Genomic DNA, 11,307 nt, shown 5'->3' with positions numbered 1-11,307 from the left:
TGGCTCAGATAGTTTGTCTACACGGAGTGCCTAAGAAGATTGTGTCAGACCGAGGCTCCCAGTTTACTTCTCGATTTTGGCAGAAGTTACATGAATGCTTGGATACAAGACTAAATTTTAGCTCGGCCTACCATCCTCAAACTGATGGGCAAACTGAGAAAGTTGTGGCAGAACCTCCCAAGTTAATGGGCCCACATGCACCTGCCCTTGTCTCAAAGACCTCAGACGGCTATGCATGTGCACCAGATAACTTAATAGGATCTGTCCGAGTGTCCCAGGGACCTCAGATAAACCACTTATAACCAGGACCGCAGGATTAAGTAAACACAAATCACACACCAACAATTTGCAGTGGAAATCTTATTACCAAATTTTACAAGTTACATCAAGTTTACATGGTACATGATCGGAGTAATTGCACTATGTTTTGAATGTATAAACATTTATATGTTTAAAATATATGCTAGCTCAAGTGACCATCCTCAATAAGAAGTATAGAAGAAGTACTTAGACTTATAAGAAGGTCGTGCCCACCGGCGCTTAACACCATTCACAATCAAAATGACTCGTAACCTGCAGCAACAATGGGTAAAACCCTAAGTACGCAAGTACTCAGCAAGACTTACCCGACTAAAGAAAAGACTCTCAAGTGTATGCTGGTTTCAAAAGGATTCAAGGTATGGTTCAACAAGAATCAAAGACTCATTTTGCAGAAATGCTTACAAATAATGGATCGTTAAAAATCCAGTTTTATTGTCATGTTAAGTAGAGTTACCTGCATCTAGAGTTCTTTCTACCCTAGTTCAAACACTTGGCCTGCACTAGTCGTCTTTTATCAACCCATCAGTTCACTGGATTGCTACGTGTAAGTCAGTGACCAAGTCTTCATGTCCGAGAAGTAACGGCGGTCTGAATCAATTAATACCCAGCTGGGGATCTCAATCACACGACATATGTAGCACTTAACCCTTGCATATGTCAACTCGCCACCGGGGTTCTTAAGACCAGATCAAGTTCATGCCAACCGAGAGCACATATACACCATCGTCTAGCCTCTTGCCACAGAGGGTACACGCTACTCTCGCCATCTCTCCACTCCCATTGCGTGTTGTCTTATTCTAGTATTAGTCTGCCCGAGGCAAAGCTTACCCATGACGAGGCATGTGACCAGTTAAAGGGTCCTCGGTCAGCAGGCCCACATCGACCCGGTCCTTAATCGAATCAGACGGAGACATTACACCGAGACTCCCTTCTCGTGCAAGTCAACCGCCCGGTCTCAGCTTTATTATTTAAACCCAAAGTTTGGTACCTGGCAGAGGTACATCTTTTCCAATGTTGAACCCATTATGGCCGTGATGGATCCACCATCAAGTTTTATTTTTGAAAACTTCCCACCCACTGAAGCATCACTTTTGTTTTAAAACAAAACATTTTTGTTTGCTAAAGCAAGGCTAAGCATCATAAAATTCTTTTCAAAATGGGTATCAAGGAAGGGTAATCAATTTTCAAGGAAGGAAATGCATCAACGGTTTAGCACACAACTCCTATCACCTAATGCATCAAACAAGGTGATAAATATTTTAAAATAGCAAGAAGGTGGCAAATGCATCGGGGCTTGCCTGAGTAACACTAGGTTAGTGTTGTTAGACGATGTTCTCTTGACGAGCAGCCTTTGTCTTGGTACTCGTTCAATTATCCATCTTCAGATTCATCCGACTGACGACGTCGTCTTGCGGAGATGTCCACTCCTAGCACCATCTTGAGGTCAACTTGGCTCGTCTTCCGCATCACGCGATCAATTAACGTACCTCATGGGATGCACGATGCACATGTATGAGCACGAGTATAAATAGTACAAGATAGATAATTTACACTAAAAAGGATGAAACACTTATAACCAAGCATATTGTATACAATATACCAATTATAACTTTAGAACTAAAAGACCTAAATTGTTTATACGCATTACTTATCAGACAGACCCTAGATTTTGGTTGAAACAGATATATCGATGTTACTTGATCCTAAATATTCGAAGTAGCAATCAACATCCATTCAAATCATGAAATCGACCAACACACATAGAATATCATACCTAGTTTAGAGAGCACACTAAACGACTTAAAACTTTAACTTCAAAATTCTTGGACACCTAACACTTATAAAATTTGATAGAAGAACTTTCATTAAATTTCTAAACTAATTTCCCGGTTAACCTGTGTATCACATATATATTAATAAAACATCACATTTTTAACACCTACAATCCCGCAAGCACTGGGACCTATTGCGACCTCTTTCTCCACACAACATCGACCAAATCACTGTAGATGACTTGGGCATCCTAATAAATAGTATACCTACCGTTCCCTTCATCAAACTAATAACCGAATTAGCAATCCGACACACCACATAATTATCACGATTAATATACCTAGTCAGACCATTCATCAATCCACTAGCACGAATAACAAATTTGCTTACCCTGACTAATTCGACGAGATAGTCGGAAGCACGACGACGGTTTCCGGTTGACGTCTTTGATCACACACGTCTGGCGAGCAGGGAGACAGGACGAGAGCGCTAGGAGCCGGGAGGAGTAGAGGAAAAGCTGCGCGCGGGGAAGGAGGCCTTGGCACGGCGGCCATGGCCGAACAGAGAGCAGAGTAGGGGCGCGGCACCAGGAGATGGCAGAGGGAAGGTCGCCGCGAGGGAGCAGGGGAGCTCGCGGGGAAGGGACCTCGACACGGCAGCCATGGCCAAGAGAGAGGGAGCTGGGCGCCGAGTTGGAGGAACAGAGGCCGGGGCGAGCGAACACCAGAGGAGGGCGACGGCGCATGGAGGATAAGGCTCCTGCGCGCGTAGGAGCTGGAGGCCGAGCGCTGGAAGTCACGACGCTGGAGGGTGAGCTGAGGGGCGCGGCTATGGTTGGAGTAGAGGAGGAGAGTGCTGCTGGGGGAAGCGAAGCGCCATGGCTGGAGCTCCAAATCCGGCGCGCAGAAGCCGAAGGTAGGTCGCTCGGGCGCTGGATCCGAGCCAGGGGCGATGGGGAAGCTCCACGGTGGCCAGGGATCAGGAACTAGGGCGGCAGCGCGTGAGAGATGGAGCGTGCAGGGGAGGGGTGCGCGCCGTAGGAGACGCAGGGCGCCGGGAGGGAGACGAAGCAGAGAGAGAGCAGACGCGGTTCAGATTTCAGAAAAATAAATCAACGACGGGAGGATAAAAGAACAACTGCAGCCAGTGAAAAAAATCTGAGGGCAAGTGGTGTGGAGGATGAGGATCGGTTGAAAAAATATCAAGTGGGAGAGAGGGGGATAACGACGACTGCAGATTTTTTTGTTTCTTTCTTTTTTTTACCGAAAACAACAGATATTCTTGGATCGAGATTTTTAGCGACAACTAAAGGGTCGACAGTACTTGCGACATGGTTTGATTTGATTCAAGACACGATAAATTTATCTGCGGTCTCAACATCGGGTTCCATGGTTACAGGCAATTTATTTGATAATCAGATCTCAATTATAATTCCTTGATTATCAACCTCGCGCACGATTTCTCTCAAACACTGCGCGATTCAAATTATTTTTCCCCGAACTTTTGAGTCATCGAGTTCAAATTAATTTGCCCGAGATAAAAATCACCCAGTGGGTCGAGCTTCCGAATTCGTGTTCGCGCGAGCGATGAATTTTAAATAATCACCGAACGCACCGATTTTCGGAACAACGATGTTCCGAACATCACAAAAATTTAGGACGAGCCCGGATAGATAAACATGATGTCGAACTCGCGACAGACGAAATAGATGCGATATTAAAATCACGATAGGCGAGGATGATTAAAATTTAACATCTGTTTTATCCACTGATATTACGTGCTTAACTCCATACTCGTTGTCGAGCAGACGATAAACACCCGGGGTGTTACAGCCCTCCCCCTTAAAAGAATCTCGTCCCGAGATTCGGAGCAAAAGACTTTTAAGAGTAGAGAAGCATGTAACCCTGTCCATTTCAGCGATAGCCATAAGACAGTCTTGAGCGAAGGCGAGTGTCTCAGGATGTGGTTTCTCTAGTGGACATATCATATATCGCCTTAAGCTAATTTAGAGATGTCCACCAATAGAGATGATATCTGCCAAAGGAACACATAAGGTTCCATGTGTGCAGTTTGCTTTTTCTGATGACACTGTACTATCTGAGTCTGTTGAGCGAGCGGTGGATATGCGACTTTACTCAAACAGAATCAGATGCAACCTCTTGGGTAAAACACATAGAAAGAGGTTTACCAACAATTGGTTACGGTAAGTTTATAGCACATGAGACGAGTGTGGATGTCGAACAACATCACGTTGAACTTGTGGTTAGGCCAAAGAATCCAAGTCCACGAAAGGTGATATAGATTCGAGAAAATAACCAGCGGAGGGATCTAGAAATGCTGCCTTCGCAACCAGTCCATTTTATCCAGCACTAATCATGGCTCGACTTGATCACACATGTTGGAAAACCATACGTGATGTGATTGTTTCCTTGCTTCAGTGATAGGAATTCATTCTTCTTTATTTTCATCAGGCCAACAGGAATATGGTAGTTTCTGAATTGTGTAGCAAATTCTGACCTGTTAATAGTATTGTTAGGATCATGGGCAATAGTGTAGGAGTCCCACCAATCAGCAGTGGGGCCAGTGAGACAACCCGAAGCATAGAGCACCTTCTCTTGATTAGTGCATTGAGTGATATTAAGCATCTTCTTCCTAGATTTCAGCCAGTCGTCAGCATGTAGACGGTCTGGAGAGCTGGAGAGTGTTGGTTGCTTGTGACTCATGAATTCCCGCTGCTTGTCCCGGGGTGGAGCTAGTAGAGGTTGTTGTTGCTGATGTTGCAAACGTTCTTGCCTCATCTCCTCTCGCATCTCCTGCCTTTCCTGACACATCTCTAGGCGTTCTTGCCTCATCTGAGCTTGCATTTTATTCATCATGTTTTCCACCTGTTGTAGCATCTGCATCTGAGCGGCAACCACTAGATCTGTCCCAGCCGGTGGAGGATTCGGAGGATTCATTTCGGGTTGTGGTTGTCTGACAATCCTCCTGCTGTGGTGGTTGGCAGGTAGATCGATTCCACCTCCCTTCCTGGTATTGACCATCTGGGTTAGAAAGACATGTTAAGATAGAATTGTAGATAAGACGAGTAATTACTAGATATGATCTTTTGGGGGTTTTATTAGCTCATTGGATTAGTGTGTCACCTACTAATACATTACCTTATAGTAGTACATGCTAGAATGCCCTGCTATACTATTCAGTCAATGAAAGAAGCAAATCAAGCATTTACCATCAGAACAAACATCCAATCACTTCAGGTAGAGAAAAAATATATATATTTTGTCTTAGGTCTCCTATCTCTTTAAGAGGTCTTGGATGTAGGTTTCCAAGGTGTGAAATCCTTCTTGTCTTTCTAGAGTAGAAAATGTAAGAGTAGTCAGAGTAGAACAACAAAAAGGTGAGACATGATCAAGATAAGTATAGAAAGAATCAGAGTAAAGGTAAGTAGGTAAAGGTTTTGTCCAGTTCTATCTAGGTTTCGTCCTACAGTCAACATTTCCTCTGATACCACTTCTGTCACACCCGGATTTAAGAGATAAAGTCGGGTGCGTCTCATATGTGCGCCAAAGAAGAACAACACATATAATGACCAAGTGTATAGAGATAAATGTCACAAATATCATTATTACATAGTGGAAGTATCTTACAAAAATAGCTGATAACAATAAAGCGAACTAAATATTATTCCTTGGCGCCATAAAGCTGACTAGGAGACGCCACCTAGATAAGCTCATACTCCTCGTTGTAGAAATCCTCTTGGACTACCTGCTCTTCACCTGTGGGGGGTTTATATATTGCAAGGGTGAGCTCACAAAAGATCATAGCTCAACAAGTTGTGGAGAATAATGTGCATGAACTCACCAAAGGTGGGAGCTCATGTGAAGTGTAAGGCTGATCAACAAGTAAAGGTTAAAGCTGAGCATTGCTTTTAATAAGTTGGTTAAGTTTTATTAGCAGTTACTAAATGTAAGTATATACCAAACCAGGGTAATAATAGATCAAAATTAATAATAAAACCAAAATGCGATGCAAATGACCAATTAAATTTAATTCCATAAGGTACTCATGTGAGGGTCCGAGCCGCTCATGACTTTGAGCACGGCTGATATACCAGTTTTACACTCTGTAGAGGTTGCACTTCTTTACCCACAAGTCATGTTACTCATCTGCCAAGGGGTCTTGAATCCCATACACCTCTACCAAGGAAGCGAGGTAGGGTAACACTACGACACCTTTACAAAGTTCCACTAGCTTCAGAAAACCCGCTACAATTTCTAGGGAGAGCAGTATTGGAATCCCCCATCTGAAAAGCCATCGCAGCAAAATCAACCCGAGAACCTCCCTATACCAACCAACTCCCCTACTTCCCTTGCCCTTTCGGGTAAGGTAGTCCTCCACTAGCTTTCCTAATTAGTCAGCCAAGGGCGTCCCATACCACCCTTGTCGTAGCACTGTTTTCCCGGGTGGTCGCTTCATGTACCAATTAACATAATGATCTTGTCATGAATAGTAAATAACAAATTGATAATAAAAGCATGATCATGAATAATGTGTATCTTAACACCCAAAACCACATAAAGCAATAGCAGGTACTACCCCAAAAGTTCAGTGGTAAACAAGGTATAAAGATAGTCAAACTAGGGTGACCGATTGGGTTCCATCAAAATTAACCTATGCAGATCATAATGATTAACAGGAACATTATTGGGTAAATAGAAGTGATCAAGGGAACAAATTGCTTTCAACGAGCTCCTGCTCAACACTTTCCACCTGCTGAACACATGGGTCATCGGTCACTTGTTCGTCTACTCGAAGCAATACACACAAACATGGTATAGGAGAAATTAACATCAAACCAAACATGAGTATATAATACATGATAATAATCTATGCATCATAACAAGATCGTAGGTTCGAGAATCACTAAATTCGGAGATATGGTTATCGAGTTACGATTTTCTGAAGTTATTAAATGTTTAGTTAGAATAGATTAAGTACATAACTTTAATCTATGTTTCATGGCTAAACAGAGTTACCAGGTGATAGACAATTTTGAAACAAAATTAATGCAACTGGAATGGACCAAAAAGGAATTAAAATGGATTTTCTACAAATTAACCAAGTTCTACATTTATTTTTATACTAGAAAAGCATTTTCTATATTATTTTTCCTATTTCTTAAGTTTTTGGACTGGACGCACAATTATCAGGTAGTCCAGGGGTCCATTTACAAATTTGTAGGGAACACCTGTAATTACTTTATATAAGCAGTGGACGGCGGGTTGGTTACCAAAATTCATAAGGGCTCTTTTGAAAAACTGATCGGCTGACAGGGCATCATCAGTTTCTGGTCATCCGATTAGAGAACGAGCGCTAAGATCTAACCGCACTTAAAATGAACCAGTATGCTATCACGCTCATTGGATCTGGGATCAACGGTTCTGATTTTTAAAGCTTGATTCATCTCGAACCGTCCGATCAAACCCCTACGGCCCCGATCAGATCGCCTAGGGGACTACGCCTAGTTTTTAATCCGGCCGTCCACAGCGAATCCCACGGCGCACGAAACCTCACCTACCTTCAGACCGTGAACGACGACGCTCCGAGCAGGGGCCACACGCCTTGCCGGAGCAAGTAATTCAGCGACCCGAGGCTCGATCCTATCGTTCAACTATCGCAACGCAAATAGGAGGACTTAACGAATCGATGGAGGTATACTGTAACGCCCCAAATTTCGGGTTGAATTTTTTTCTTCTTTATCGCTCGCTAAATTCGGGCGTTACCTCCCTTTCTCATTTCTTTTCGCAAAAACCCCACCTATTTCCAAAGTTTTCAAGTCATAGCACAATAATAAACCCTAGAGATTTTCTACCTTGTTTGTTGCATCATGTTGGATCACGAGTTTTCGTTGTTTGATTGAGAGAGTTTGGGAATCATACATTCTAGTGATGGATTATGGCGAGAATAGGAAAAAGAATAAATAGAAAACCCTCTTCTTCTTTATCTTGGGCCGATTCTCCTGCGCGCGGCCCGGTTTGGCCTTCTCTCCCCCCCTTCTCTCTTGTTGTGGGCTGGCTCGGCGCGGCCCAGAAACCCTCCTCCCCATCGCCTTGGGCCATTCGGCTGGCGCGGCCCAGCCTGGCGCGCAGCCGTCCCCCATTCCCCTCCCCGCTTTGGGCCGCTTGGCAGCCCACTCGGCGCGGCCCAGCCGCCTCTGCGCGTGGGCGCGACGTGCGCGTCCGGCTGGTGCGGGCGGACGGTTTTTGGCCGCCGCCTCTGCGCGCGGGACCCGCCCGGAAGCCGTGGAAAATCGCCCCCTGTTCATCCCCTCCAATCCCGCAGCGTCCGTTTTTCTCTCACCTCGCGCAGCTCGCCCTTCTTGCCTCGCGCCCGTGCAAGATCGCCGCCGCAACGATCGTCGAGGTGAGCTCGTCCCCGTCTTCCCCCTTCCCTTCCCCTTCTTCCCCTCTCTTCTTCCCCGTTGCGCGCGGCATGGCGCGTGGCCCGCCCGTTTCTCCGGCTCGGTCCGGCGTTCGCTCCCCTCGCCCTGCGCTCGGCGCGGCGAGCCCGTTGGGGCGCGGCCCCTGCGCGTCCGGCCTCCGGCGCTCGGCCATGGGGCGCGGCCCCTGCGCGTCCGGCCTCCGGCGCTCGGCCATGGGGGCGCGGCCCCTGCGCGCTCGCCCCCCCTTCCCCTTCTTCCCCGCGTCCGTCTGGCTGGCGTGCCCGCCAGCGGCCCCCGGCTCGCCAGGCGCGGCGTGCCCGCCGCAGCCCCGGCTCGGCTTTGCGCGCGGCCGTGGCGGCTTGCCCGCCCGTGGTCGACCCGGCCCCAGCCTTGCGCGCAGCTTGGCGTGGCGGCGCAGCTCGCCTGCCCCCAACTTGGCGTGGCGGCGTAGCTCGCCTGCCCCCAGCTCGGCCGTGGCGGCGCAGCTCGCCTGCTCCCCAGCTCGGCCGCGGTGGCTGGAGTTCGGCCACGGCGCCCCGCCCCGCCCGGCACGGTTTGTTCGCGTGGCTCGGTCGCGACGTCGCGGCGTGGCGTGCTCCCGGGCGTCCCAGCTCGCTCGCGGCAGCCCGCTCGCTTTGCTCGTGGCGGCCTCGTTCACTCGCTCGTGTGTGCGGCAGCGGTCCGCGACCCCGCTCGCTCACTCGCGTAGTCTACTCGCCCGTACAACGCCTAACCATCACGCTTAGCCATTTATCTTTTAGATGGGAATTGTCGCGCTACGATGTTCTTCGCCAATTAAAAGTGTTAGTACTAGTCGAACTGTGTCGAGAAGCGACAATAATTAGGCATGGGTTACTTATGCTTAGATAATAGCTATCTTTACACCTATGTTAAATGTCTGTTAGTATGACTACATGAAATGTAGTGGCTAAGTTCGTTCTTCCTCTTATCATGAATATAGCGAGTTGTCGAGTATGGTAAGGGTTACGTTATTCTCACTACTTCGAAGGGTCGTTAGCACTAAGCCATATGTCGTGTGTATGATTATGGGTTTCACCTTCTTGTATGGTGTATTGTTTACCTTTCTGTTTTGAAATATGAATGTATGATTGTGTTCACATAGAGAGCGACCTGGTCGAGGAACCCGAAGAGCTCGCAGGAGAAGCCCCTGAGCAGCAGTCGGTTGGTGGAGGCAAGTGTCCCTTGACCTATCTCTGTCCTATTCATTCTCTAATTCACCTCCCGCTTTATACATTTATGCCTAAGGATTGACTAGCTTTGTTATCCCTGTCCTTGCTTACCTATTTGGGTTGGATTATTATTGTTTAGCTTTATGCTATTGCTCAACTCTAATTAATGAACATGATGAGATTATCTATGATACGCTGTTTTCCCTTCTCTTCTTATGATGTTGTACTTGTGGCCTTTAAGGGGGCTCGAGCGGTTTCTCGAGTGCCTCTCCGTAAGGACCTGTTCTATGGATGACCGCCCGGGAAAACAGTGCAACCATGAGGGTGGAATGGGGTGCCCTTAGCTGAATAATTAGAGGATCCGGGGTGTAGTTCGCTTCGCCGTCGTGCCGTCAATGGGGCTCGGTGTATGCGGCTCGCTCTGCCAAGGTTGATTTGTCCCTTGGGGAGGAGTGCGGTACATTTAGGAAACCTAACGGGCGACTACAGCCCCGGGGAATCTTTGTAAAGGCTACGTAGTGAAACCCTGCCTATTCACCTTGGTAGTGTTTAAGGGTTTGATCGGCCCGAGGCAAGAGGGAATCACGGCTTGTGGGTAAAGTGCACAACCTCTGCAGAGTGTTTGAAAACTGATATATCAGCCGTGCTCGCGGTTATGAGCGGCCAAGGGAGCTCCAGTGATTAGTGGTACTTGATCAGAGATACTTTGGTACAGGTGGCTATGAGATCGATGGTTTCGGTTATGACTATGGTGCTGGTAAGTAGTATTCTTTCCGTTTGGAAAGGGTACATCGGGCTAATAACTTGGGTTAATGCTAAAACCTGGCTTTCTACTAGTAAGTAATAATCTGACCAACTAAAAGCAACTGCTTGACTTATCCCCACATAAAGCTAGTCCACTACAGCCAAACAGGATACTTGCTGAGTATGTTGATGTGTACTCACCCTTGCTCTACACACCAAACCCCCCCATCCCCAGGTTGTCAGCATTGCAACCACTGCTCAGGCGAAGATGAAGCTGTGGAAGGAGACTTCCAGGAGTTCCAAGACTACGACGAGTTCTAGGTGTGGGTTAGCGGCAACCCCCAGTCGGCTGCCTGTGAAGGCCGCGGTTATCTACGTTTCGTTTTCGCACTTTGATTTATTGTAAGGACTATATGGACGTCTCAGACGTATGATGTAATCGACTATTTCCCTTCTTAATACTATTTTGAGCACTGTGTGATGATGTCCATGTTATGTAACTGCTGTGTACGTGAATAACTGATCCTGGCACGTACATGGTTCGCATTCGGTTTGCCTTCTAAAACCGGGAGTGACATAAGTGGTATCAAAGCCGTGCTGACTGTAGGACCGCTAACCTAGAGTAGAATGGTCGTTCTAAGGACTATAGACCTCTGTCCCTGCCTTGACTTTGATATCCCTTCAAAAGTTGGTCATACCGACCACACCTATGTTCTACTATATATTATACCTTGCTGAAAATCATGTTTTATTCTAATCCTTCATTTACTTATGGTTCATTATTTGCTGGTCATATTAATTCAGTTCTCACCCTTTTGCTTGCGATGTCTTTTGTAG

At 46.7% G+C, this 11,307-nt stretch overlaps 1 long non-coding RNA gene across 1 annotated transcript; it reads right to left on the bottom strand.

Annotated features, from left to right (window-relative positions):
• Positions 1-348: 348 nt before the first annotated feature.
• LOC112694743 (uncharacterized) lies at positions 349-3,193 on the bottom strand. The gene is made up of 2 exons (NR_157355.1): positions 1,620-3,193; positions 349-573 (listed from the first exon to the last, which is right to left on the bottom strand). It is a non-coding gene; the product is annotated as an uncharacterized lncRNA (long non-coding RNA).
• Positions 3,194-11,307: the final 8,114 nt, after the last annotated feature.

The sequence above is a fragment of the Zea mays genome, chromosome 1 (genome assembly GCF_902167145.1).
Source record: "Zea mays cultivar B73 chromosome 1, Zm-B73-REFERENCE-NAM-5.0, whole genome shotgun sequence".
Classification (NCBI taxonomy): domain Eukaryota; kingdom Viridiplantae; phylum Streptophyta; class Magnoliopsida; order Poales; family Poaceae; genus Zea; species Zea mays.
The sequence above is the reverse complement of the archived record's forward strand: the minus strand, read 5'-3'. Positions and strand labels throughout refer to the sequence as shown.